General features: G+C 34.0%; 1 protein-coding gene and 1 non-coding gene across 7 annotated transcripts in view; one reads left to right on the top strand and one right to left on the bottom strand.

The window, feature by feature from the left end:
- Nucleotides 1-27,011, bottom strand: part of EPHA6 (EPH receptor A6) — a 986,592-nt gene that overhangs the window by 864,601 nt on the left and 94,980 nt on the right. The gene's annotated exons all lie outside the window — the stretch shown is intronic.
- On the top strand, nt 15,808-15,914 carry LOC120368497 (U6 spliceosomal RNA). The gene has a single exon (XR_005582608.1). It is a non-coding gene; the product is annotated as a U6 spliceosomal RNA (small nuclear RNA).

The raw sequence follows: 27,011 nt of genomic DNA, 5'->3' as shown, positions 1-27,011 counted from the left end.
ATCAAGCTGGTTCTATGTTATCACAAATATACCCATAAAAGTTAACAAAAGTTAAATCTTTTAGGTTGGGTGCAGTGGCTCATGCTTGTCACAACATTTTGGGAGGCCAAGGTGGGCTGATCACCTGAGGTTAAGAGTTTGAGACCCACCTGGCCAACATGGTGAAACCCCATCTCTATTAAAAATACAAAAATTGGCCAGGCATGGTGGCACATGCCTGTAGTCCCAACTAGTTGGGAGGCTGAGGTGGAAAGATTGCTTGAACCCAGAGGCAGAGGTTGCAATGAGCTGGAATCACAGGACTGCACTCCAGCCTGGATGAGAGTCAGATTCTGTCATTAAAAAAAAGGTATTTATTTTTTAAAAAATTCAAAACTATCTCTGAAGATTAATTTATGCCATACTCTTCAGTCATTTATGCTGAAGGGAACTTTATGAAGGCACTGAGAGATTGTGCCAATTCATAACCATGACTATTTTAACAACATACTTTAGAAGAAAAGCAATAATTATTAAAATGCATGATTTAAATGCTTATGTTTAAGTTTTCTGGATACTTTTTAAGTTTTAAAAATGTTTTATCAAACATGTATTTGAAAAGTATTAATATCATGAATAAAACTGTCAGATGATTTGTGTACCTAATTAATATGCTGCATGTATGATCTGAAAAAGAAAAATAAGCATTTACTGATTTTCATTTAGTGACTTTCAGAAAGTAATACTATACTGCCAATAATGAATGAAAATTAAAATCACATGTACCACTACTGCAATTACCATAATCGAGTTTTTGCTATATATATTTTTCTAAATAGTTTTTGAGATATAGTTATATGTATAGTACTCAGTTATAAAGTATAACATAATTAATCTAAACAAAGACAGTATTTTTAGATATCTGCAAGAGAATTAACTCATTTCTTACATAGGTAATTAACGGTCCTAAAGAATTCTGGGCAAAGATAACCTGCAGTATCCTTTGATAATCTATACAACGTTGAATTAAATACAATTTTCTTCTTCTTGAAGGCTACATAAACTAGTGTTTCAAATTCTATTCAAAACTAGAACAAATTATTTCTATTCTATGATGTCTGTGAATTCCAATTATTTAAATCTTCATTGCAGAGAACAAGAAATTTTACTCAAGTTTAAGTCCATTTAATGCAGTTATTTAAATGACTGGGAGGATTCCCCAAAACACACAAATATACAGATTTACATATGCACATCCTAAAGTGTGTATGCATATTAAAATATGATGAGTTATAGGTTTACACACACACACACACACACACACACACACACACACAATCCTTACAGGTTTCTGTAATACAGATAATTAAATGACAAAAGAAAGACTTACATATCAATAAAAGGATCTAAATACAAATACGTTTCCAGGTTGGTTTTTGTAAACAGAACTTAATTGACCAAGATAATTCTGACATCACCTTTTAAGAACCCCTGAAATAGCAGGTCTTTGGCACTAAACATTCAGTAAGTACATTGTGCACTGAATAAACGAATGCAGGTTTTCATTTTGCTCAATATTTTTTGCTACTTTCCCTACTCTGCAGTATAATAAAAAGGTATTTTTCTAATAAGCAGATCAATGTTATGCCCTTAAATCTGCTGCACCTTTTCTTTTTCCATAATTAGTCTCATTTTCTATCAATTGATTTCATCTTAAGTTTAAATTCAAAAATCTTTGGTTTTAGGAAGAGATATAACTAAAAAAGAAAATTCACAGAAGCACAAAATAGCTTCACTAAAGGTTATTGTTTTCCTTTAACAACCACTTATGATTAAAAGCAAAATATAAAATTGACTTCTCTTGCCCTTTTTCACTAACTTGACTTATAATGCAAGTATTTTGAGTAGTCCTTAAGAAGTCTCTGCCTACTTCAAAGTCATTTAGTTTGCTGTCGTTTGTTCTAGAAGCACATGATTTTAGGTTTTATTCTAACACTTAAAACTGTTTTTAATTCATTAGTTGAATAAAATAACTGGGTAATAGCAAAGGAGGACTTCAAACTTTTGAGATATGCTCTAAAAAATGTACTCTGAGTTTTATGCACTCCTTTTCTCCTCCTGTAAAGTTAAATAATTCTTGGACCTAACAGAATGAAAAATAAAGGAAAAAAATCCAGCTGTACTTAATAGCACAAAAAGCTTGCAGCAAAGTGATTTGTCAAATAAAGAAATATTAAGAAAAGTATTATTAGAGATGGACACATATTTCTACTTTGGCTAAAGCCATAGATTTCTATAGCTAAACTTTAAATAGTATCCAATATCTAAAAGTTATTACACTCAATTATAACCTCTGCCTCAGTAGACTGAAAAAAGATGGTTTCTCTTATTGAAATAGATATAAATATAAAAAATATTCCCTAAAGCTAAATTAAATGAAGTCACTAAATGAGTCATTTTTAAGCAAGAGACAACATTCCTTGGTAGGTAATATCAATGTACTTTTATGAATTTCTATGGAATCTATTATCCTGTCACAAACTGTACTAGACTTCTTCCTAAAGCTTCTTTTATTTTACATTTTATGCACACATGTATACATTTAATCCATGTTCTCAAACTTAAATCTATGTCCTTTTGTCATTATTGAAAAGTTTTTCTAATTTTGAAGTTCATACTTCATATTTTCCTGGTTTTCACTTTAGTATATACTAACAGATGATCTATTTATTTCTACTGATATTAACATTAAAAGTACAACATATCATGCAACATAGCAAAGAGACTTTTTTCCATTACACATTTATTAAAAGTGGCTATGTTCCATGGTTGCCCACATTTTATTTATGAATAACAGTCAATAAGAGTAACATTTGATTTTATGTTAACTATAAAATTTGCTTTTGTAGTTAATTTTGAAGGTATTAAAGAAATCATGACAACTTATGCTTAACTATAAGATACTCGATTATAACTTAAGATTTCAAAAGAAACTAATTTCTCTGCTATAGATTGTATAAAATATTACAGTCTCAGTGACATAAGCAATTTAAGTTTTATAGCTATAAATTTTTTTTTCAAATAGGTTAGAACTAAAATGAAACTGTAAAAGTTTTCTCTCATTTACTCATTTACTTTTAAGTTCAAACATTAACTTTCTTTATGAGAGCTTGTACTAAATGCTCTGTATCAAAATCCCTTTGCAAAGAGTTTCTAGCACATACCTCAAGCATCTATTTAAAAAATACAATGATATCTTCCTATATGTTTTGTACATACTTAAAGCCCAGGTTTTAAATGCATATTTTTCCCATAAAATACTATTAAAACCAACTATAAATTACTTTAAATAAATAGTATTAAAACTCAATTTAAAACAGACTTATAAAAGGTCGCACAGTATAAAATTGCAGTGTATATGATTTCAAATGCATTCCCTACTCCCATCTCTTTGCTGCCTTACACACTGCCTTCCATCACTGAATGGTTAAGGAATTCTATAATAAAAGAAATTTTATCCAAAAAGTAACTCCTTTTTATATTAACTGTCACTGACAGTACAACTTCTCTTAATATAACACAACTATTTAAATCATGAAGCAAAGGATTTAAAGTATATTTTTTCATGTTTAATAACATCAGACCATCAAAGTTTAATGTGTAAACTTAGAATATATTATTATCCAGTTGGAAAATATGCCATTGGTTGCTTTTTCCCTTCAAAAATCTATTTTAACCTAGCATATGAGCAAATCTCTAGCATATAGATACTTTTTACCACCTATAAATTACAATCTTTTTTTGTGTTCTAATGTCTCTGCAAAGAAAATCTCAATCATGATCAGGTTATTAAAATAATTTAGTGTGTCATGATTGTCAAGGTGGGGTGGGGTAGAGGGAGGATACTAAAAATATATAAAATATAAAGTAGTAAGGGTTAGTAATGTTTCATGATTTTTTAGACAGAAGTTTGGTTGCTGGTTTTCAACTTCCTCTTGGATTTTACTGAGCTTTCCTACAGTCCATCTTTTGAATTCCTTATCTGTCACTTCCAAATTTTCGTTTTGGTTAGGATCCATTGCTATGAAGCCTGTGTTATCCTTTCAGAGTGTCATAATAACATTTTTTCATGAAGCTGGAGTTCTTACACTGGTTCATTTTCACCTGGGGAGGCTGTCACTTCTTACTTCTCTTCTTATTTTTGAATTTACTTTTGTTTGGTGAGACATGTTTCCCTTTCAAGGTGTGAATGTGATGAATGTTGGGTAGGATTGTTTGGCTTTGCTTCCGGGTGCTTTTAGGGGTCCAAGTTTCTGTATGAACTCTTTGGTTATAGATAGCCTTAGTGTAGTAGATTTTCTCAAATGGTAGTTGTTTGTAGGTTGTAGCAGTGGTGTACTGGGCACAGGAGCAGGCTCACTGCTTCCTGCAGAGATGGGAAGGTGGAGACCTCAGGAAGCTTAGCTTTTTCAACAGTGTTTTGCATTTCTATTGTATTGGGGAGAAAAATAAAAACTAGAACGAAAGAAAAAGAAAAGGGTTTCCTTTTTTTTTTTTTTTAAGACAGAGTCTCACTCTGTCACCCAGGTTGCAGCGCAGTGATGCTATCTTTGCTCAATGCAACCTCCACACCCCAAGTTCAAGCAGTTCCTGTCTCAGCCTCCCAAGTAGCTGGAACTACAGGTGCCTGCCACCATGCCCAGATAATTTTTGTATTATTAGTGGAGATGGGGTTTTCACCTTGTTGGTCAGACTGGTCTTGAACTCCTGACCTCAGGTGATCCACCTGCCTCAGCCTTCCAAAGTGCTAGTATTACAGTAATCAGCCACCACGTCCAGCCAAAAAAATGTGCATTTGTGGGTGTGTTAACTGGGTTGCAAACATGTACAATATTCTGGCTATGGAAAAAAACTGTTAAAAGATACTATGTAGGAAAATTAATGGAGATTTGTAGAAAAGTAAATTATTTAGCTGCGATTACAAAAACTACAGTCAACTGAAAGCATAGCAGTGATTCACAAATACTAAATCTTTCACACTTTGGAGACTACCCGGCATTAAACTACATAAGTCAATGAATAAAATATTTGATTTCTCATTCTGCAAATTCTATTGTTATTCAAATTAGGTCTTTGCCATTTGCTTGGGCTTCTTATATTTCCTGATGGACTAGTATTTTGAACTCATGACACTTTGTTCTGAAGACGTATAATAATGATATTCTCAAGTACTAATAAATCTTTTTAATCAAAAGAATAACCTTCTATGTAATCTGTGATATGAGGCCCAACTTATTTCCTACCCTTTGAGTGCAGCTCTTTCAATCTACTCATTACTCACTCCACACTGAGCCCTATCTTTTTGCTTCTCTTTCTGTGGCTCCTTGCTTTTTTCTATCAGTGTCTTCAAAACTATTAGACTGGTGCAAAAGTAATTGCGGTTTTTGCCATTACTTTCAATGGCGGAAACCACAATCACTTCTGCACCCCACCTATATTACAGGCATTTTTTTCTCAAATGTTCGGTAAGTCCATTAGGGTCTTTATCAACCTGACGTTTAATGCTAACAATAGTACTATATTAACAAAAGTAGTAAAGATGCTACCAAACCAACAGGAGATGCCCAAAGGAGATAACTACTCCCTGCATTTATAATTATGAGAATTGTCAATTACGCTATGACTCCTTTCTGTTTTACATAGATCAGTATCAGGAATTCCCTCTGTTTTCCAGTTAGACATGCATTTATAACACTGATCGCCTTCCAAAGGCCCTGTCCCAAGATCCTAAATCAAAAGGTAAATTTAATTACTCCTTTTACATGTCCCTAGGACCAAGAGGTGCAAATATTTCCACAACATTCTTTAGTCATCCATAAATATGGATTGGTCTATTCTGTGTCTTCTCTTTCTTTAGGACTTGAATACTTAATAATCTTTTTAGCAGTCAATGAACAGCATTTTAAATAATAAATTATTAAAAGAATGATATATATTTAAAACCATATTGAAATGGAAAGCCTCTGTAGCATTTTGGTTTATTAAAGACCTGCATTTTACGACTTTGCGTCTCTGGAATCACGCAAATCTCTGTGACACATTCAATGGTGGTTACTCCTGTTTCCCAGATTTTTTTTCTCATCTATATAACTGACACAAAACAGTACCTATTTCATAGGGTTATTTTTCAAACTAAATAGAATTACTTTATACAAAGTGCCAGGAACAATGCCTGAACATAATGAGCACAGTAAGGGTGTGCTATCGCTATAATTATTACTGCTGCTGCTGCAATTGCTATCATTATCAGCCTCATATTAGAGGTATATGGCATAAAGGGAAACACATGTATTAGAATGAGGCATATTTTTATTTAAACCCTGCCTTACTGAAAGAGAGATACTGATGTTATGGAAGATACTGTCTTACACTTTGTAAGCTTCAGGTTCCTTATCTATAAAAGGAGAGTAACAATAAATAACTGACAGAATTTTTGTGAGAATTAAATTTGAAAGTGTAGGTAAAATAGTAGGTAAACAACATGTGTTCCTTGATTTTATTCTGCTCATCATCTCCCATTCAAGCCAAATAATAGCAATCTGTAATCATTTCTGTGCACTATGCCAGTAATTCCATAATTTTCACTAGAGAACAATGGCTTACTTTAGGTATAGAAAAATAGCCTAAATTACTTTATGTACCACTTACAGAAATGAACCCTTTTATTAACATTAAAATACAAATAGTTCATACATATAAAGAAATGTACAACTTAAAAGTAAAGAAACAGACATTTGAATATTTGTAAAATTTTCCTTACATTAAATTTTTAATGTTATTTGCCAGGTACTTTAACTTTCTTTTCCTGTTTTCCTTTAAAATGACATATCCTTATTTCATCACCATTTTAGCTTGTAAAAAATCCATCCCTTAATATGCCCATAATTTGGGATAAGCAAGTAGATTCAATCATGGTACCTATATTGAATATTTAAATACTACTGACAAAAGATTTAATTAACTTACCTGTATAAAGATGTATTCTTTTTGTCACTAACATTTTCTCCATATTTTAATAACTAATCTGAATATGTAATTTTGGTAAATTTTGATTTTATTACCTTAAAGCTTTCTCCTTTTCTCACAAAATAATGTAGATAATTTTCTTCAACACATTTTTAATTTCTGTCTCAGTAACAGAAAACATATGAAAATAATAAAAATACACAACTTTACTCTAGATTATGTATGTATTTTCATAATTTGCTAGCAAAGAAGAGTCGTCTCAGATTTCTCTTCTTTCTTAGTAATACCTTCTTTAACAGGATTTTCTCTACTAAACTCTGCTATGTTGTCACCGGCCTGTGCCAAAGATGACGAAGTGGTATCCTCAAACTGTATATGAAATGTAACTATCTTGGGCTCTCTGGAACTCTTGATCTCTATTAAGTTCAAACCATAACTTTAAGAGCCAAAGTTAATTTTGTCCTTCTGAAAACCAAAATACTAAGTAGATTCTACTTGAATGCAGACACTTTTATAAGTACATTTATGGGTGCTATCATCATGGAATAGTATTTTTAACAACAATCATATTTATTAATGGTTGTCTAAAACCGTATTTTATACTTCAAAAATATTTTTACATGACTTAAAACTTTACCAAATAAACATTCACTTGTCATCAATCAAGACAATTAAGTAGATATTTAAGAAAAGGAAAAAGGTAGATATCTACAATTCAAGAAGAAAGAATGAGAAAGAAAGGAGGTTAAATCAATAATAATTTTTGTTTTCTTTAGCTAAATTATTAATCTTGATAACTGTCTTATTCATGGTGCTTAGATTGCTACAGATTACACCTTCATTACATACTTACTGAGTACTACTACATAAAAAACATGGAGAGTACAGCAATAAACCAGACACTTTGATGTTACTATCTTATGATGCAGGTGGTAGAATCAGACACTGAGCATCTCAGCTCACAGTTTATTGTTTCATTATAATTATAAAATGTGCTATGAAGGTTAAGTCACAGTGCTAGGAAAACCATATAAGTGGCATATGACCAAGTTTAGAAAATTAGCTCCTCCATGAAAAAAAAAAATAAAAGTACATAATATAAAGTACGATGAAGCAGCATTTACAGCCACAGGGATCTTTCTTAAATGTGGCTGGATTATGTCATTCTCCTAGAATTAAATCTACACTTTTTTTTTTTGAGATGGGGTTTCACTCTGTCACACAGGCTGGAGTACAGTAGCACAATCATAGTTTGCTACAACTTCGACCTCCCAAGCTCAAGCAATCCTCCCACCTTAGCTTCCTGAGTAGCTAGTTAGGACTACAGGCATGTGTCACCGTGTGTGTGTGTGTTTGTGTGTGTGTGTGTGTGTGGGTGTGTGTGTCTGTGTGTACATTACAGGCATGTGTCACCGTGTGTGGTGTGTGTGTGTGTGTGTGTGTGTGTACTACAGGCATGTGTCACCATGTGTGTGGGGTGTGTGTGTGTGTGTACCACAAACGTGTCACCTGTGTGGTGTGTGTGTGTAGACAGGGTCTCGCTGTGTGTGTAGACAGGGTGTGTGTGTGTGTGTGTGTGTGTGTGTGTAGACAGGGTCTCGCTCTGTGTATGTGTAGACAGGGTGTGTGTGTGTGTGTGTGTGTGTGTGTGTGTAGACAGGGTCTCACTCTGTGTATGTGTAGACAGGGTTTGTGTGTGTGTGTGTGTGTAGACAGGGTCTCGCTCTGTGTATGTGTAGACAGGGTCTGTGTTTGTGTGTGTGTGTGTGTGTGTGTGTATGTGTATGTGTGTGTACAGGGTCTCGCTATGTGGCCCAGCATGATCTTGAACTCCTGGCCTCAAGTGATCCTCATGCCTTGGCCTCCCAGAGTACTGTGATTACAGGTATGAGTCACCATGCCCACCTTAAAATCCACATTCTTTACTAGTCTCTTCTAATTCTACCTTACACTGCTTCTCCCTCAAAAACCACGCCACTAGCATATTAAACAATATTTCAATTTTTTATGTTACTATGTTCTCTCTCTTTCTTATAGACTTGTGAATATGTTTACAGAAGGCCAGGTACAGTGGCTCATACCTGGAATCCCAGCATTTTGAAAGGCCAAGGCAGGAGGATAACTTGAGGTCAGAAGTTGAAAACCAGCCTGTGCAACATAGTGAAACCTCATCACTATAAATTTAAAAAAAACAAAAATGTTAGCTGGGCACAGTAGCACACACCTATCGTCCTAGTTCCTTAAAAGGCTGAGGCAAGAAGACTGCTTAAATACAAGAGTTCAAGATTAGGGTGATCTGCGATTGTGACACTTAATTCCAGCCTGGACGACAGAGTGAGACCCTTTCTCAAAACAAACAAAATAAAACATCTGTGCCTTTCCACTTTTTGCCTGACTAAATCCTACCCTTCCTTCAGGTCCCCAAATTAGATGCTAATTCTCCTAAGAAAACTTTCTTAAACTCTTAAGTTTGAGATCGGTGCCTCCTCTCTTATTTCAGTTTCAGTATTTTTCACATGACTGCATTTCTCTCACAATATTGAAATCTCCTATTTTCTTTTCAATATCTCCTGCTAAGGTACAAATTTCATGATGGCATACTTGTTGTTTTACTATTGATCGGCAATTAGTTCCTGGCTTACTCAGAATGTTTACTGCAGTCATTTTATTCACTTCAACATGACAGGCCTCTCTACGGTGGCTACTGAAATTCAGACCACACTTACAGCAATATAAAAGGGATATATATATTTATTGACCAACTGAATAGAATTAGAAATAGAGTTTAATCAAGAAAAAGAGAGAAGATTTATGCAACTAACAGTAAGGGCAAATTTAAAAAGAACAGAAACTTTGAAAAGAGAATCTTGCCTTTTTTCTCTTTAAGTGTATTTCATTTATTCATGCCCCAGCCCAATCCAAATCCTCTGAATTTTTTTAAGATGGGTATTTTCTGTTTCAGATTTCATGTTTTTTCCTTAGTTACATAAAGTGCTATATTCTGTCAGTTGTGAAAAGGTAATAGAAGGTAAAAAAAAAACAATTTTAGAAAAATAGTATCAAAAATGTGTGAAAAGTACTTAAATACATATACTGAAATAGGTAAATTAAAATATATTTAAAGTTTTTTAAAAATGCACTATCTTTAACAGAAAGTTTATTCAAGTTATACATAGAGACAACCATTACTAGGCTATAGATTCATTCTTATTTTAAAACATTCCATTTTATTAAAAATATTTAAAACATGTCAAAAATTATAAGTAATGATATGAGACAGACAAGAATTTGCCCAGCACCATGTATAAACAAATGATAAACTCTGATTTTATTAATTTCATATTTTTTTGCTTTAAAAAATAAATTTTTACAAATACCACTAAAGGTCACATTCCCTGCTCTATTCCATGGGCATGCTCAAATGCAACTGCTGTGTTAAAGCTTGTCTGTATTTTTCATATTTTACTATATCTACCTAAACTTTTTCTATTAAAATAGTGTTCTTAAGAAGTTAAACCTTTCCACATTAAAAACATAACCATATTCTTTTATTAAAGTAAGATTAACTTCATAAAGATTAATATGGGGCATTATACTGTTTCCGAATATTAAAAAATTAATTAGAATGAACAGAAATAGAATCAACTTTCTGACTTATACCCACAAAATATGAGTTTTCAATAAAAGATTTAATTTATTCCTGATGTCTTAATTTTTCTGATAATATATGCTCATCAGATTAAACAGAAAAGTTATAAAATAGTAGCTAAATAATTATTAATTCCAACTATGTGTGTTGAATGTTTATAAGCCTAATATTTTAATATAATAGCTATTAGCATTTCCCCCCTAAATATAGCTTGATTTTAATACAAACGTCAAACTGTCACCAATATATTTCTAGCAAAATATCAAAGTAAACAATTTCCTAAGGCATTCAGAAACATAAAATATAAATGCAACAGGAATAAAATGTTATATATAGAAAAAAACAATGGTCTTCCCAATGGTTATTCTACTCCTATGGGACAGAAATTATACACACAGTGTTAAACAAGATAGACTTCATGGAGCCTACTCTGATATGAAGAAACACAACTATCAATGCTAGTAAGAAAAGAAGTGAGGTTAAGGGGATATAAACAATGAATTGGGAAGATTATTTTGGACAGGTTGAGTAAAGCCTCTTCTCATATCATTCAATCCTTTCCTCCCTATTCAAGCCTTTGCTTAAATGGCATTTGAGAAAAGACTGAAGAAAAGAGAAGAACAGGTTTAAAGGCCAAGTTCGAGGAATAGGAAAAAAGCCGTCACAGTTTGTAGCCAAGTGAAAAACAGAGTTTCCCTGATGACTGGGTCAGAGAGGTATGCTGGACTTGGTCACTTGGATCATTCCAAGAAATAGTGAGTCCCCTGAATTTGGCTCCAAGAGATAAAGCGATTGCAGGTTTTAAACAAAACAGTGATAGAATTTCATTTTAAAGCATCATTATGGCTACTACAGGGAATATTGGGTAAAAAATGGAAGACAGATCAATTATCAGGCAACTGCCAGGCAAGGACTAAGATAGTTGTGGTTAGATTGTTAGGAAGTGGTCAAATGGAAGCAAAATTTGATGGTAGAAAGGGATCAAGACTGACTTCTACATTTGCTGCCTCAGCAATTAGATGCATTATTTTTGTTGTTGCTGCTAAAAAAAATTTAACCGTAACACAATGCTCTGTGTTGTCTTATATACTATTTCCATCAATCGTTTCTATGAATATGTTGAAGGCATACCTAGTACATTTGTGAACAATATACAACTGAGACAGAATTTTATCTCAATATAAGAAAGACTATACTGGCATTCAGAGTTTTCCAGAGACTGGGCAACCTCAGTAGTTAACAAGCTATTTTTGCAACTGTGTAAGCACAAATGGCCAGTCACACCACCAAACAGAAAGGCGGAAGTTTAGATTACATGTAGGCCAACTCCCACATTTTATAATTGAAGAAATATATGCTCAGAGACACACAGAACCTTGCTTAAGGTCAAGCATAAAGTCAGAAGCAAAGACAACATTTATAATTCTGGTCCAGAATTGCTGGTTAAGAAAGTTGAAGTTTTAGACCAAGATGTTCCACTTGCTCACTTAATATGTCTTTTGGCTTCATTCACTCATTTATATAACAAATATATACTGAACACCATAAGGCACTATAAGGCTTTCTCATAAGATGTACTATTTTGAATATCTTTATTCTATATTTAGTTTCAAAATTATGAACATATTTACACAGCAAACACAGTGTAATGACCAGTTGATTCATATCCTTTTGGAAAAAAGTAAAATATAAACAAATTCAGTAAGTGAACCCCAGATGTGTACTCTTATTTTTATTACAATTATACACACATTGTATAGTTGGTTTAAAATCTCATACATGGTTACTGTCATCCCCAAATGCCAATGATAAGGAGTTACTAGAAAATAAAAAAATCAAACTAATATTAGAAGATTTTTAACAATGGTAAGTAACTCACACGTTGTTATTTATGCCAGAATTTTTTGCCGACATCTGGCTTTCAAAACTATTTCAAAGATGATGAATCTACTGGACTAGTTTAAGAAATTAAAATATTGTTGTTGTTTTCTTATTTATCTAAGAGGTGTGCCCAAATAATCTTCATCTACACTAATTAGTATATTAGTTTAAAAACAAATTCTCTAATAAGTTAATATGACTCTTTGCTCATCTTTAAAAATCTTTCCGAACATTATCTTTAAGAAGAAAGCCAAAATAACCAGTTAAATTAACATGAAAAATATCATATGGATTTATTTGTCTACATCTCTATGTATCTATCATTAAAACCCTAAAGATTACATTTCTCACTAATTGAATCAATATAAAGAAAAATAAACCTTTGGCTTCTGTTCTCTAACTTTCTCAACTGCCTCAACTACTCTACAAATCTCTGAAAACTGTATATCTGGCCCATAGCAGATGAACTCCAATGAAGCTATTCCCGTAAAACCAGATTAGGATGATCCCTTCATCTCACAGTGCCTCCAAATAAGTCCAAATAGCTTTGACTTTCAAACTCATCAACAGTTTACACTAATAGGAACACAGAGAATATCGTTGTTATTATTATTATTAAAACAGTTTAAGAGGAATGCAAATATCTACTTCCCCTTCTTTAAAAAAAAAATCCTCTCATCCAAAAACTCCCTCGCTCAGTTGTCCCTAAATTCCATTGCAATTAATTGACTCACTCAGTTAACAATGGCTAGAAAGTTCTCAGCACAAAGAGCATATGCATAACCTGGAATATAAAATGAAAACCACTATAATCAGCATGGAAACATATGAAAACATGTAATTTTGCCTTACTGACCTCAAATGAGAACTAATAATAAGCCATCCAAGTACAAAAAAAGATGAGAAGTATATGATGTTAAATTCAAGCATATAAAGAAGCTATAGATCAGTATTTTAGTTTGTCACACGCTCTCACTGGTGAAAGGGCATGGAAAATCCCTGGTAAATTACATGAAACATTTTGCAAAACTCTGCTGTTATTCAGTTTTATTCTTATAATACAGAAAAAGTTAGTAGTTAAATTAACAAGTCTAAGTGGACCTTTGGAATTAAATCACAGTCACGCTCCGCGTAATGGTATTTCAGTCAGTGATTGACTGCCTGTGTAGTGGTAATCCTATACTATTATAATGGAGCTTCCTGTACAGCATACCATTTTAATTTGTGCATATTACATGGCTTAGTGTACCTCGTCTATGTTTAGAGATACAAATACTTACCATTGTGTTACAACTGCCTATAATATTCCATACAGTAACATGCCACACAAGTTTCCAGCCTACAAGCAAAAAGCTGTATCATACAGCCTAGATGTGTACCAGCTATACCATCTAGATTTGTGTAAGTACACTCCATGATGTTCATACAATAACCAAAATTGCTAATGATCAATTTCTCAGAATATATTCCATCACTAAGCAATGCATGAATGTATATTATAAACATATATATATATATAAACTCATAGAGAAAGAAAAGAAAAGCTGATCTTAATCTATTTATTTGAAGGGTACTATGAACTTCTGACAATTTCCTAAGGTTGTATAACTCAAGATCCATTGTAAATTATTTTGTCAAATTACACTATATATATATGAGTTTGGGGAGACGCTACTAAATAGCTTAAAGTCAATAATAAAATAATCATTAAGTACTACAAGTTGAATTTAAAACATGAAATATACCTATATCTTTTCTAAAACTTGACATTTTTTACTAAATATTAAATGTCTCTAAATTATTACGAGTACCAATGCAAATATAAGTTGCATACAAAAGATGCAATATCAATGCAAATAAAAATAAAACTAAGGCAATTAGAAAATGAGAGAAATATCAAAATGAGTTTTTTTTCCTAGTAATTAACAATAAGAAAAGGTCTAGAAATAGTTGTAAGCCACAAGCAATTAATAAATCCTAGTTTTTAAGTTTTCTATAATCATGATCAGAATAATCAAAAGACATAAAAGCATTCTTTTCAGTGGAGTATATAATAAATAACACCTTTAACAGCCCCTTGAACACAATACACAATAAATATTAATAAATAACTAAGATAAAATAAATAGCTAATCTTAAAATACTTTGATTCAAGGAAACCATCAACTTGTGTTTAAGTAAAATCTTCAAGAAAGTGCTAAACGCATCTTAAAGAATTATATAACGGAAATCAAAGACATGCCCGTTGAATATGTTTTTTAATTTCTGCATATCCTTTCATTATGACCATAATAGTTCATCAGGAAAGCAGGGCAAGTGGTAGAAGTCCTCTTTTATAAATGTCAATTTAGGGGACCTACTTTTCTCCATTAATATCTCTTAGAACCCAAATCCCTTCTCCTTCATTATTCTCCACTCCCACCAAAATTCCAGAGATCATTTATCTGGAAATTAGTGTTTTGCAAACCTAAATCCAATCCTTACAGAAACCTGTGTCCTTTTTTTATCTCCATCCTTCCCTCTACCCTTGGTCTGATTTCTCCTTTACCTCTAGTGACCAATTTCTGTTCTACGTTCCCAGACTCTAGGCTTAACTTTCCAGAGAAAAGGTGATCTTAAAGATCTACCTCTTTACCCAATGGCTGTTCTAAGCCACCTACTATGAGATTCTGCTGCTGTTATGTAGTCTCATTGACCACAGTGAGCAACACAGAAAAATACGACAAAGAACAAATGATATGGTTGAAAACTGTGAACAAAAGTGCAGAGACACAAAGATATTCTAAATAAGATACAATAGAGCACAGGGACACATGACATGTCAAGACGTCTGAATTTGCCATATCTGTAATCCAATGAGTTCACTTGTTGGAAGGGTGTTCAAGATGCCCAACTGGGAAGTAAGTGACACAAGAGGAGCTTGATACATTGTGGAGTAGGTGCTACAGTATGAAGAATGGGGTTCCAAGAGCAAAGAAACTGAGAACCAGGGAAGACAGAAGCCTGAACTTAAGTGAACTTACCAAAGATGGTTGACACTTGACGCACTTCACATACAATGCTAGTCTCAGAACAGAGAGGAAATCTGAGACTGCAGATCTGCAGAAAGAAAAGTAAAAACAGACACACACACACACACACACACAGAGAGAGAGAGAGAGAGAGAGAGAGAGAGAGAGAGAAAGAGAAAGCAGGGGAATGGAAGTTACCTTGTCTCCTACTTCTCTCTCTTGCAATCTGCTTAGCAATTTCTTGATAAAAGAATATGGACAGTGCTCGCTTTGGCAGCACATATACTAAAATCGGAATGATACAGAGAAGACTAGCATGGCCCCTGTGCAAGGATAACATGCAAATTCGTGAAGCGTTCCATATTTTTATGGAACAGAACTGGGGCCCCAGAAGCAACACCACACATCTACAACCATCTGGTCTTTGACAAACCCAACAAAGACAAACAATGGGGAAAGGACTCCATGTTTAATAAACGGTGTTGGGAAAACTGGCTAGCAATGTGCAGAAAGCAGAAACTGGACCCCTACCTGTCACCTTACACTAAAATTAACTCCAGATGGATTAAAGATTTAAACATAAGCCCTAAGACCATAAAAACAATAGAAGAAAACATAGGCAAACCCATCCAGGACATAGGCATAGGAAAGGACTTCATGACTAAAACACCAAAAGCAATGGCAATAAAAGCCTAGATATATAAATGGGATCTAATTAAAATTCAGAACTTCTGTACAGCAAAAGAAACCATCATTAGAGCAAATCGGCAACCAACAGAATGGGAAAAAATTTTTGCAATCTATCCATCTGACAAAGGGCTGATATCCAGAATCTACAAAGGACTAAAACAGATATACAAGAAAAAAAGCAAACAACTTCATTCAAGAGTGTGTGAAGAATATGACCAGACACTTTTCAAAAGAAGACATAATATGAGACCAACAAGCAAACACATGAAAAAATGCTCATCATCACTGGTCATTAGAGAAATGCAAATCAAAACCACATTGAGATACCACCTCACGCCAGTTGGAACGGCAATCATTAAAAAATCTGGAGACAACAGATGCTGGAGAGGATGTGGAGAAATAGGAACACTCTGACATAGTTGGTAGGAGTGTAAATTAGTTCAAGCATTGTGGAAGACAGTGTGGCGATTCCTCAAGGATCTAGAAATAGTAATTCCATTTGACCCAGCAATCCCATTACTGGGTATATACCCAAAGAACTATAAATCGTTCTACTTTAAAGACACATGCACACATATGTTCACTGCAGCCCTGTGTACGATAGCAAAGACCTGGAACCAACCCAAATGGCCTTCAATGATAGATTGGACAAAGAAAATGTGGTACATATACACCATGGAATACTCTGCAGCCATAGAAAATGATGAGTTTGTGTCCTTTGTAGGGACTTGGATGAATCTGGAAATCATCATTCTCAGCAAACCAACACAAGACCAGAAAGCCAAACACCGCATGTGATCTATGACAAACCCAACAAAAACAAGCAATGGGGAAAGAATTCCACGTTTAATAAATGGTGTTGGGAAAACACCATTTATTCTCACTCATAGGTGGGTGTTGAACAATGAGAACATGTGGACTCAGTGAGAGGAGCATCACACACTGGGGGCAGTTGGTGGGGGTACAGGAGAGACAGCAGAGGGTGGGGAGGGAGGGAAGGGTGGGGAGGGATCACATGGGGTGAAATGCCAGATACAGCATACAACTAAAGTAAAATAAAATTATATATATCTATATAGATATCTATATAGATATCTATATAGATATATATAAAATATGGATAATTCAGTTTTTTTAAACAGGAAAGGAAAAATAACATTTTTAGTAATTTCCTGGGTTTCTCAATGAATTCTCCATGTTATCTGTACTCAGCAGACCTATCATATGCAGATTTACACAATATTTGGAGAAAAAGTTGTTGCCATAGTTTTGAGTTTTGACATACAAATCTATATACATGAGTACACATGAGCACATGCACATACATTACCTGCTTTGTTTACTATGTACTTACAATGTTATTTCAATTTCAAAATCTTAAATTATGAGATTCTGCAAAGTATAGGTAATCTATAATAAAATTCTCATAGCCTATAAGTTTACTATAGTTAAAAGATCCACAAATAACATCAATTTCTTTTGCATCTGCAGAGGTTGTCACTCTTGGTGATTCTTAAAATAGTAAGAAAAACCTAATGAGAATAATTAATAGTCTCCATAGTTTCAATCTTTTCTAAGTCACAAGCTTTTCCACAAGTGACAAAACACAGGAGATAGTTCAGTTCAGGCACATTTACTATCCTAGAATCCAGTGTTGTAGAATTGTGAGATACTTAGTTTGGTTTAGATAAGGTTTATAACTTTTAGCTTAATTTCATTCATATTGATTGTCTTTGCATAAAGACATAATATTCCATATGATTTTTTAAAATCTGTATTTTCATAGATAATTAGAGGAATTCAGAATGTTAGATGATTAAGCCAAGTGCCATGGAAAGAAAAAAATTCCATAATAAGACTAATAATTCTGAATATTAAAATTACAAGAAAAAGACCCCAAAAAGTGACATTTTCTATTCTATTAAAAAGAATTTTAAAACAAAATATTTCCATAAAATTGGATCTTTTTTACAGAGGAGAAAAGATCTTAAGAAGCTGGTTTTTAATAGACCCAAGTCATCACAAAACATCTATAATTTGAGGAAATTCTATTTGCAATAGCATAAGTATATTCACCAAAGAATGTACTTTGAATTCTAAAGCCATTTTTTCTTTGTTCTCTTAGAAATCTTAAATAACTAGGCAATTAACATTTTAAAGCACACGTCGCATGTACTCTTTTTGCATTCCTTTGGCAAGAGTCTCATAAATAGTAATACCAGGAAAGAATACTTGGCTGCTGTTATTGCTTTTAGGGCTTCTGGAATGTATTTGCTTTTCAATGTGTACAACAGCTATCAGCATAAACAAGGATACTGGTATCAAGGTCCTTTATCAGTGTTGTCTGCTCACAATTTTAATTTGACAAGTGAAATACAGTTTTAATTTGATAGGTAACTTTCTTATTTACCAGAAGCTTATGCATATCACCATCCTGTACATCAAATTGAGAAATATTACCATTGCTAAAACTGTGACAAATATCTATACATATCTGCTGTACCTTCTGAACAACATTTTTCAAAGAGGATCCATAGAATACCTAAATCAAAAGGGCTACTTGTTATTAATGCAGTCTCCTTCAGAATTTTCAATAAAATGAACTTCAACAAAAACATTTATCGCTAATAGTTTTCTTAACTATTTCTCTAAAATTGTTTTAAAAATTATTATAATAGTATGAAGTTATGATGATAATTTGGGACAAAAACTTTTTAATGAGTATTTTTAAAGTTTGTTAAGTAACAAACACTCAACGGTCCCATTAAAAATAAGAATAGTCTTCTGACGTTTAAATCAACATCAACTATCCCATTCCCCATTTTGTTTATTAACATAAAAATTACACAGTGTAAAAATATAACATATAAACACTGATCCATAGACGAAAATCACACATAAGAGATTCACATTGCTTCCCAGATCAGGCGAAGGAGAACGTGTCGACACCTCTTTGTCCTCAACCACTACCGCACTTGCCTTTGCCTCTCTGCACCAGCCATGTTGGCTTCCATGTTTGGTCTCGTACTTGCCAATCATCCGAGCTTGAAGGGCTCTGTACCAGGTTACACCTTTCCCAAGAACACCCTTCTGCAGATCCCTAGATGGCTCAGAATCCATTTTCTTCAGAAGTTTGCTCAAATACTACTTTATCAGGTGGACTCCCTCAACTCTGCCACGACTTCACCGATATGTCTTTAACTTTTATAAGAGTATTTTATTCATTTCTTTCTTCTTAGTCCTTTTCATTACATTACATTATAGTAATTTATATATGGAATTGTTTTCTTGCTCACTCTCCTAATGATTGAGTACCACAGAGGCAGACTTTTGTCTTGTCTATACACTTTGGAGTCTCCAATGCTTAAAAATAAATCTAGCACAGTGTAAACACTCAATATATGCTTACTGAATAAACTAAAACAAGATGTAGCTGAAATTCTGTAGAACCCAATGCTATGTGACTCCAGTAGGTCCTGTCAATGAGAGATCCTGGTAGGAAATTAAAAGCAAGAGGAGAAAAGGCATTTTCCCCCTCTTCTGCTTCTGGCTCCGGCAGCAGCAGCAGAGCTAGTTCAGCAGACTCAGCAGCACAGTGCTTACTGGCTCCAGCAACAGGCAATGCCATAGTAGCAACTGAAATGTGGACTCCATCAATGGCCTAGATGAGTCCAGGGGCTTCAGTTCGCCTGTGGGCGCCAAGGTTTCTTAGCATCAGGAGGCGTGTGACTCAAGCGTTGCTGAAAAATGGAAAGTCAGTAATTTGAACAGCAGAAGTGGCCACGGCAGCATGCCATTATAAGGCTCTGGGTCACTGCCTTTTGCCCCTCTAGCCAAAGAGGTAATAGTAGTTTCCAGCAGTAAGTGATAATTATGCATATTCTCTTCCCCTTTTACTCCTCCATCATTCTAATACTTCAGGGGAAAAAAATTCATGTTTTAAATTCCTTCTCTTTGAATTAACTAGGATGTCCTGACTAGATAAGACTGATGATACATTGCTTTAAAATTAAATTTCTGCCAAATATCTGCCCTTTTTAACAAGTATACCTGGTCTTCACAGTGCAGAAATTTTGTAAGATGGTAAATAACGCCAAGCAGTCTCCGTCATCTTTGCCCCTTCCATGGCCTTGTCTCACCTTTTCTTCGTCTTTCTTACTAGCAATATAATAGGCTGACACTGTACACCAGAGAAAATGTTTTGTGAAAATGGCATAATCACCCCTTCCTCTGTAGTAAGCCAGAATGATATTTCTAAGTCCCTGTAAAGCACAATATGTGTAAGTACAATCATGAAAAAGTACTTTCCAGGATCATATTTAGTCTTTCTATTGGTACTATATATCTCACCTATTTCATAGATGTTTGGTAGAATTGACACTTGAATGCATAACATCAATCATATCCAGATAGTTGATAATACCACCATTTCTGTGACTTGTTTGAAGGTGAGTAGCGATGACCTAAAAAGTCTTAAGAAACACAATTATACTTGCAGGATCTTACCCAGAAAATGAAGCTAGGATCCTTTTTGTTCTTACTGGCAACCATAATTTTGTTAAATATCCCTCTTTCCTTTTTTTACCTAAGGGCCAATACACCATTCTCAGCCTTTTGGCAATGAAGAAGACTGCTGTTTCTTCAATGTGAATATTATAAATCATGTGATTTTATTTTTTATCCTATCTGTTACAACAAGGAAGATTTCAATAATTCTGTCCCTTTCTAGAAGTTCTCACTTTCTAAAGAATATCAAGTAAAAAAAAAATAAGTCATCTTTTCCCAAAGTACTCTCAATCCAATCCTGAAGCCAATAAGCCATAGATTACCACAGTATAAGTCACAGATATACCACAGTTGGAAGGCAGTTCCAAAATATATTTCTATGATTGTATGTATATTATACATACATGTATAGTCCCCAACATGTGTTAGGTATTGTTGTTACAAAAGTAAGGTTATATTGTACATATAGTACAAAATAGATTTTTTTTTTCATTTATCCATGTTAATTCAACGTACCCATGGCATAGAGTTTCAAAATCTCTTGGCTAATGAAAATCTCATAAACTGATAAAAACTACTGTGTATTACTGAAGGTCTCATTCTCCATGAGTTTTATTCTCTATTAACAGGTTGCATCTGATAACCAAATATTATAATTTATGAACAGAAATGATATTAGCTCATTACTATTCCCAGTGAAATGTGTAGCTAGAAACAACACTAAGCACCACTTCCTATCTAGCCATGAAATCGTTTATTTTCAATATGTGGCTTGTTAGGTTAATGTATTTTAGGTTAAAGATTCAGAATGAGGAAATCCACGGATATTCCAGTTGTTCCCATTTTTTTCGCACAAACACTGTAGGTTTTGCATAATAGCTACAAGCTTCAGTAACAATGCCATTAATCATTTGTTCTTTCAAATGTTTCCTCCTGTCCTCCTCCTCATAACAAGCAATTCTTTGAAATCAGTCTTTGAAGGGCCATGACTGACAAAGATGAATAGGGTACTTAATCACATTGGCACACGCCAGAACCTATTTCTGTGGCAAACACACTGCATGTAAAGCTGCTCATTCAGTAACATCCTATAGATAATAAGGGATTTCCAAAATCAAATGTCTCTTTCCATGCTTTTTGTCATAGCCATATTATCTGTTCCTCAAAAGCTCCCTCTGTTTCCTTCAGTATTTCCTATACAGCTGACCCTCCCTATCCACAGGTTTCAGAGTATTTTTAATGATATTCTGATGATTTTCAGTACCATTTAATTGCATTTTCAGTAATCCATGCAACTGGGAGAAAAGATATATATGAAAGAATAGATTTAATTCATTACACATGAATTTTAAATGAAACAGACAGTAGCTTTTCCATTTTCTTCCAAATTACAAATGTAGTTTCTTCCCTCTGTGGGATTTCACAAAACAGATAACACCATTTTACACAGCCATGCCACAACTTTAGTATCTTTCTTCTCATTAGTTCAATGACTATGACCCATTAACCATGACTAACAGAAGTCATGTCTGATCATTACTCTCTTCTATGATGAGGTATGTGAGAGTAACAATTATTCAAATTAGCAATAAAAAGATCAGTAGGTTTATAAATAGCCAGCAGGCTCAAGTGTCCTCTTTACACCTCTTGTCCCAGGGTAATTATTAATAGTTCCCATTTCATCTTAAAAGGAAACAGCCTGGATAATACTCCTCCATTTTCCCATGATTCATAGTACAGAATAAATCAAAGCCTCCCAGTAGGGAGCGCCTGTAAGATCACCAAAAATTCACAGAAAATCATTACATGTTTTCATCACTTCCCAAACTTTCCAAGATCTATATAAGGGCTGGTACAGGTCACATCTAAAGTGTGAATTAAGATTATTTCCTGAAATTGGAAAAAGAAAAAAGTGCAGACTTTCAAAATCCCTATGTTTCTATTCTTCTCTGTATTGTATTTAACAGCACTTCTGCAGACTTCACTAAAGACAGCATCATCCCATGGAACAGGTCTACTGCTTATCCATGAAATACCAAAAAACAAAGCAGTTAATTGTTTTACTAATCTGTAACTATTACATATTTTAAATAATGCTTTGCATTTAACTCTCCTTAACTCTCCAAGTACTTCTTGATGGAAATGAGTTTACTCAGATGTCAGATGTTAACTTTGAAGACACACACACTGATCAAAATAATTGACTTCATATTGAATTAGCCTACAAATTTGATTGTCACATGGCTCTACTTTAAATCATAAGTAGAAATTTTATATTTTTTATATCACAAAAATTAACATGCTGGCCTGTAGTTTTTCCAACAACTTCATGTTCCCCCTAACACTGGCAAATATATATGAATATGACCTCATTTCGAAAAAAAGACTTTGCACATGTAATTAAGATAATATCATAATGAATTAGAGTACTCCTCAAATCCAATGACTGCTGTCCTTATAAGGCTGTGTGAAGAAACAGATATACAGAGGGAGAAAATGAACATGTAAAGATGGAGGCAGAAAGTACAGCGATGCAGCTATAAACCAAGGGGTGCCAAGGATAACAGGTAAACACTAGAAGCTTAAGAAGGGCAAGAAAAAATTTCTTCCTCAGCCTTCAAAGGGAGCTCAGTCTTGCCAATTCCTTGATTTTAGACTCTTGGCCTCTAGAACTGTGAGGCAATAAATTCCTGTTATTTAAGCCAATCAGTCTGTGATTATTTCTCAGGACAGCCATAGGATACTAATACATAACAAAATATATGATATATAATAATTCCTGAGGTTATAGTTTTAGCTAGTCATAATGGGTTACTGAAACTATCTACAAATTATATTTCATACATATTATTTAAGTAATTTATGAATGGAAAAGCACTGAGAATAAGAGTCCTTTACAATGTGAATTATAATTTTGACTCTCCGATCAGACGAGTCACAGTGGGAGTGAGGGAATGACAGCAGGAAGGTATTGCTGAGGTTGTAAAACTATCCTTCTCCACTGTTTATGCTAAGACATACTTATGTTTTCCCATTTCAATGAAAATCTATTTCTGATCCGTAGCATGGTTCCTCATAATAATATTTAAGTCACACTACAAATACTAAAAAGTAATGATATAGGCTGAGTTCACTGCTTTAATATTTTTCATATAGTCTGGATGAGATAATGTATGTAAATGTTGCTCTTCATTTCTAGACATTGTCCCAGCTAAGGGTTAACTTTCAACTATGCATCTCAGTTTCAATAGGTGTCTTCCTTGTTCAGTTCTATTTGCAACAAAACAGATAATGTCAACAACATTGATTTCTTAAAACCAAAAAAAATATTACAAAATCAATTATTTTCTGTTTTTCATTTTTAGGTTTTAAAACCTTTAAAGTTTTAAGATTTAAAACTCTGGAATGAGGGATAAAATATTTTGCCCTGGTAACTGTCTGGCACTAAATAGCAGCATTAGCTACTTCACCAATGAGGACAACTTCACTACCTTATATTACACTTTACAGAATCAAAGGAAGGAATTGCCAGATTCATATATCCTGAAAGGCCAAGATGTGCTGAAAATGTATGTTACATCGTTCACACTGTCAATCAACATAATCACAAATATTTATGAATTTTGCAATGCAGCTAGAAAAAATTTTACATAAAGTCACTAAATTGCACTTTAATTTTAGTTAGCACCTCTCCCTCTTTATTTTGCTGTTCTCTCTCTATATATGTAGCTGCATTTGACTTTCTGTTTATATTCGTTAACATCTGCTGAGGGACAAATGACACATTTAGTTTTATACGGAAGGAACAGGCTGCAGAAGAGCATATTTTGAGGACATTAGACGCAGACTGCATTTCTAAACAGAGAGTGAGTCTCTGAAAAGATGACTCAGCCTAGGAATGAGAATACATAAAGATACATTTATGATTCAATGACATCGTCTTTTCTTCCTAAATGCAAACCTGAAAAGCCAGAAGAAAAGGACAGCTTGCTTTGCATCTTTACCCAGTACCATCAGGTGCTAGCACCTACTAAGCTCTGCTTCCAAAGAAATAAGAAAATGGGTTATACTTGCTATAAAAGAAATTTGGTTTGCTAATAGACACATGACAAGATTACCACATAGCATGAAAAACCCTAACGAACAGCATGTGTGTGTGGTGTGTGTGCACATGTGTATGCATATGTGTGTGTTTACCAGAAGATTAGAATCAAACACATAAAAGAAAAGGATAATTGGCATAGAATTCCAATTGATTTTGTACAAACACTTTGCTAAAAAATGCATTAGCATTTATAGACGCCTTAACAGGGAATTATAACACAATATATCTCTAAAAATCATACTATCTTTATTTCAATAACATCAAACCATATTTTCATAATTCTTCCTAATATACTATAATACTATTTGGGAAAATAGCTGTTTTAAGTTTTTGGTGACTTTTTTCAAGGACTAAGGGCAGAAGTTTCTAAAAATTTGAAAAGATGGCTTATACTATCCAACCTGAATGGATAAATGAAAAACTTGCAAAACCAAACAGGCATATAAAAGGCCCTCTATCCAATAGGTAAGTGAAGAGTCTTGCTTGTGTTAAGTTGAATTTCCCATTAAGGTGATGAAATAATGCCTTGCTTTGATGGCCCTTCTTTCCCAAGATAGGAAAATGATAAAATGTAAAACTCAAAAGTCAAAATTATTTAGCCAGGATGAAGACAACATAAGAGCTCCTTCGAAGAAAAGCAACACCGATGTGATGTGACGGAGACCTGATGCCACAAGCGTACTGATACCTAGTCTGAAAGTAAGATCATGGCTTGTGGCTGGTAGTTTTAACTCTTATGGCAGAGCAAAGAACTAAAAGTCATTAATGTGAGACTGAAGACAGGCACCAGGCTTACTACTTGAATCCAGACTTTTTACACCATTTCACTGTCCACTTTAACACATGAAAGGAAGCTAAAAACAAGTCAACAAAGAAGGCTGCTGTGCAGTCTGTAAACTTAGTTTGGCAATAAGAAATCAATCATGCTGAAGAAATCCAGGTGAGGGAAGTAAGCAAATAAACTCAACATCAGAACCATAAAGCAAGCATGGATGAAAATAACATCTCTACGTAGTCTGAAAAGATTCACAAGTATATTTAAGATGTTAATGATAGAAATGATAGAAAAACCTCATTTATAAAAACAGTAAAAATAAAGGTGGGGGATAGAGTGAAATGAGGCAAAAAAGAAGAGGATAGCAAGAATATTAGAAACGTGTATCTGCTGTCATGCATTGCTTACCAACAGGGATACCTTCTGAGAAATGCATTGATAGGTGATTTCATCACATTAAAGTTGTTTGCCATCTCAACCACAACCCTGTTGGTTTTCGCATCATCTACATTCTCACTACATCCTTTGAAGTCATCGACAAACTCTTGTGTGTCTTCTTCCCTGTACTATTCATACATTCTTTCCTGACATTATCCTAACCCAAGCAAGATTCTTCATGTAGTCATCCTTCCAGAATTGCAACAGTGTTTTCTCAGTGTATTCCTCTGTGGTAGCAAGAGCACAAAGATCCTCCCCAAATTGTAGGCCCTAAAAGCTGCTATAATCCATGATCAAATCAAAAGGTGTATGGAGAGAGGCACATGATTTTGTTATTGGAATGAAGACTACTAATAAAAAGAGGATATTTGGGAGCATTATCAGTGATAAGCAAAAAATTTAAAGGTATATTACTCTTCAAACAGTACCTCTCCATTTTGCTGGCATAGCAGCAACTCAGACGGGCATCTTGAAAGAGAAGGTGGGTCACCTACAACATCTTATTATCCCTGTAACACAGTGGCAATGTGTTCTTACTGACATACTTGGAGACCCTGAGGTTTTTTTCTGTACCAGATCACAAATGAATTCAATTTGTAGCCCACAACACTGCCCCTAAGCAAGACTACTGTTCTGCCCTTGAAATTCTTGAAACTTACCATTGACTTGACCTCATTTTGGATGAAAGTCCTTTCAGGCATCTGTTTTCAGAATAGAGAGGTTTCATCCATATTTAGTAATTTTCCTCCAAAATCTGCTTATCTAGAGTTCTCCAAAATTCTTCAGCTGCCTTCACATCAACATTAACAGACTTACCACTCACTATTATATCATGGAATGAATAACAATTCTTGAATCATTTAAACAACCCGTAGCTAGCAGTAAATTCAACATCATAGACAGGTCAAGTCTTGCTTTCAGTATAGTGAACAAACTTTTTCCTTTAGTCAT

This window comes from Saimiri boliviensis, chromosome 18 (assembly GCF_048565385.1).
Source record: "Saimiri boliviensis isolate mSaiBol1 chromosome 18, mSaiBol1.pri, whole genome shotgun sequence".
In the NCBI taxonomy this organism is placed as follows: domain Eukaryota; kingdom Metazoa; phylum Chordata; class Mammalia; order Primates; family Cebidae; genus Saimiri; species Saimiri boliviensis.
The sequence above is the reverse complement of the archived record's forward strand: the minus strand, read 5'-3'. Positions and strand labels throughout refer to the sequence as shown.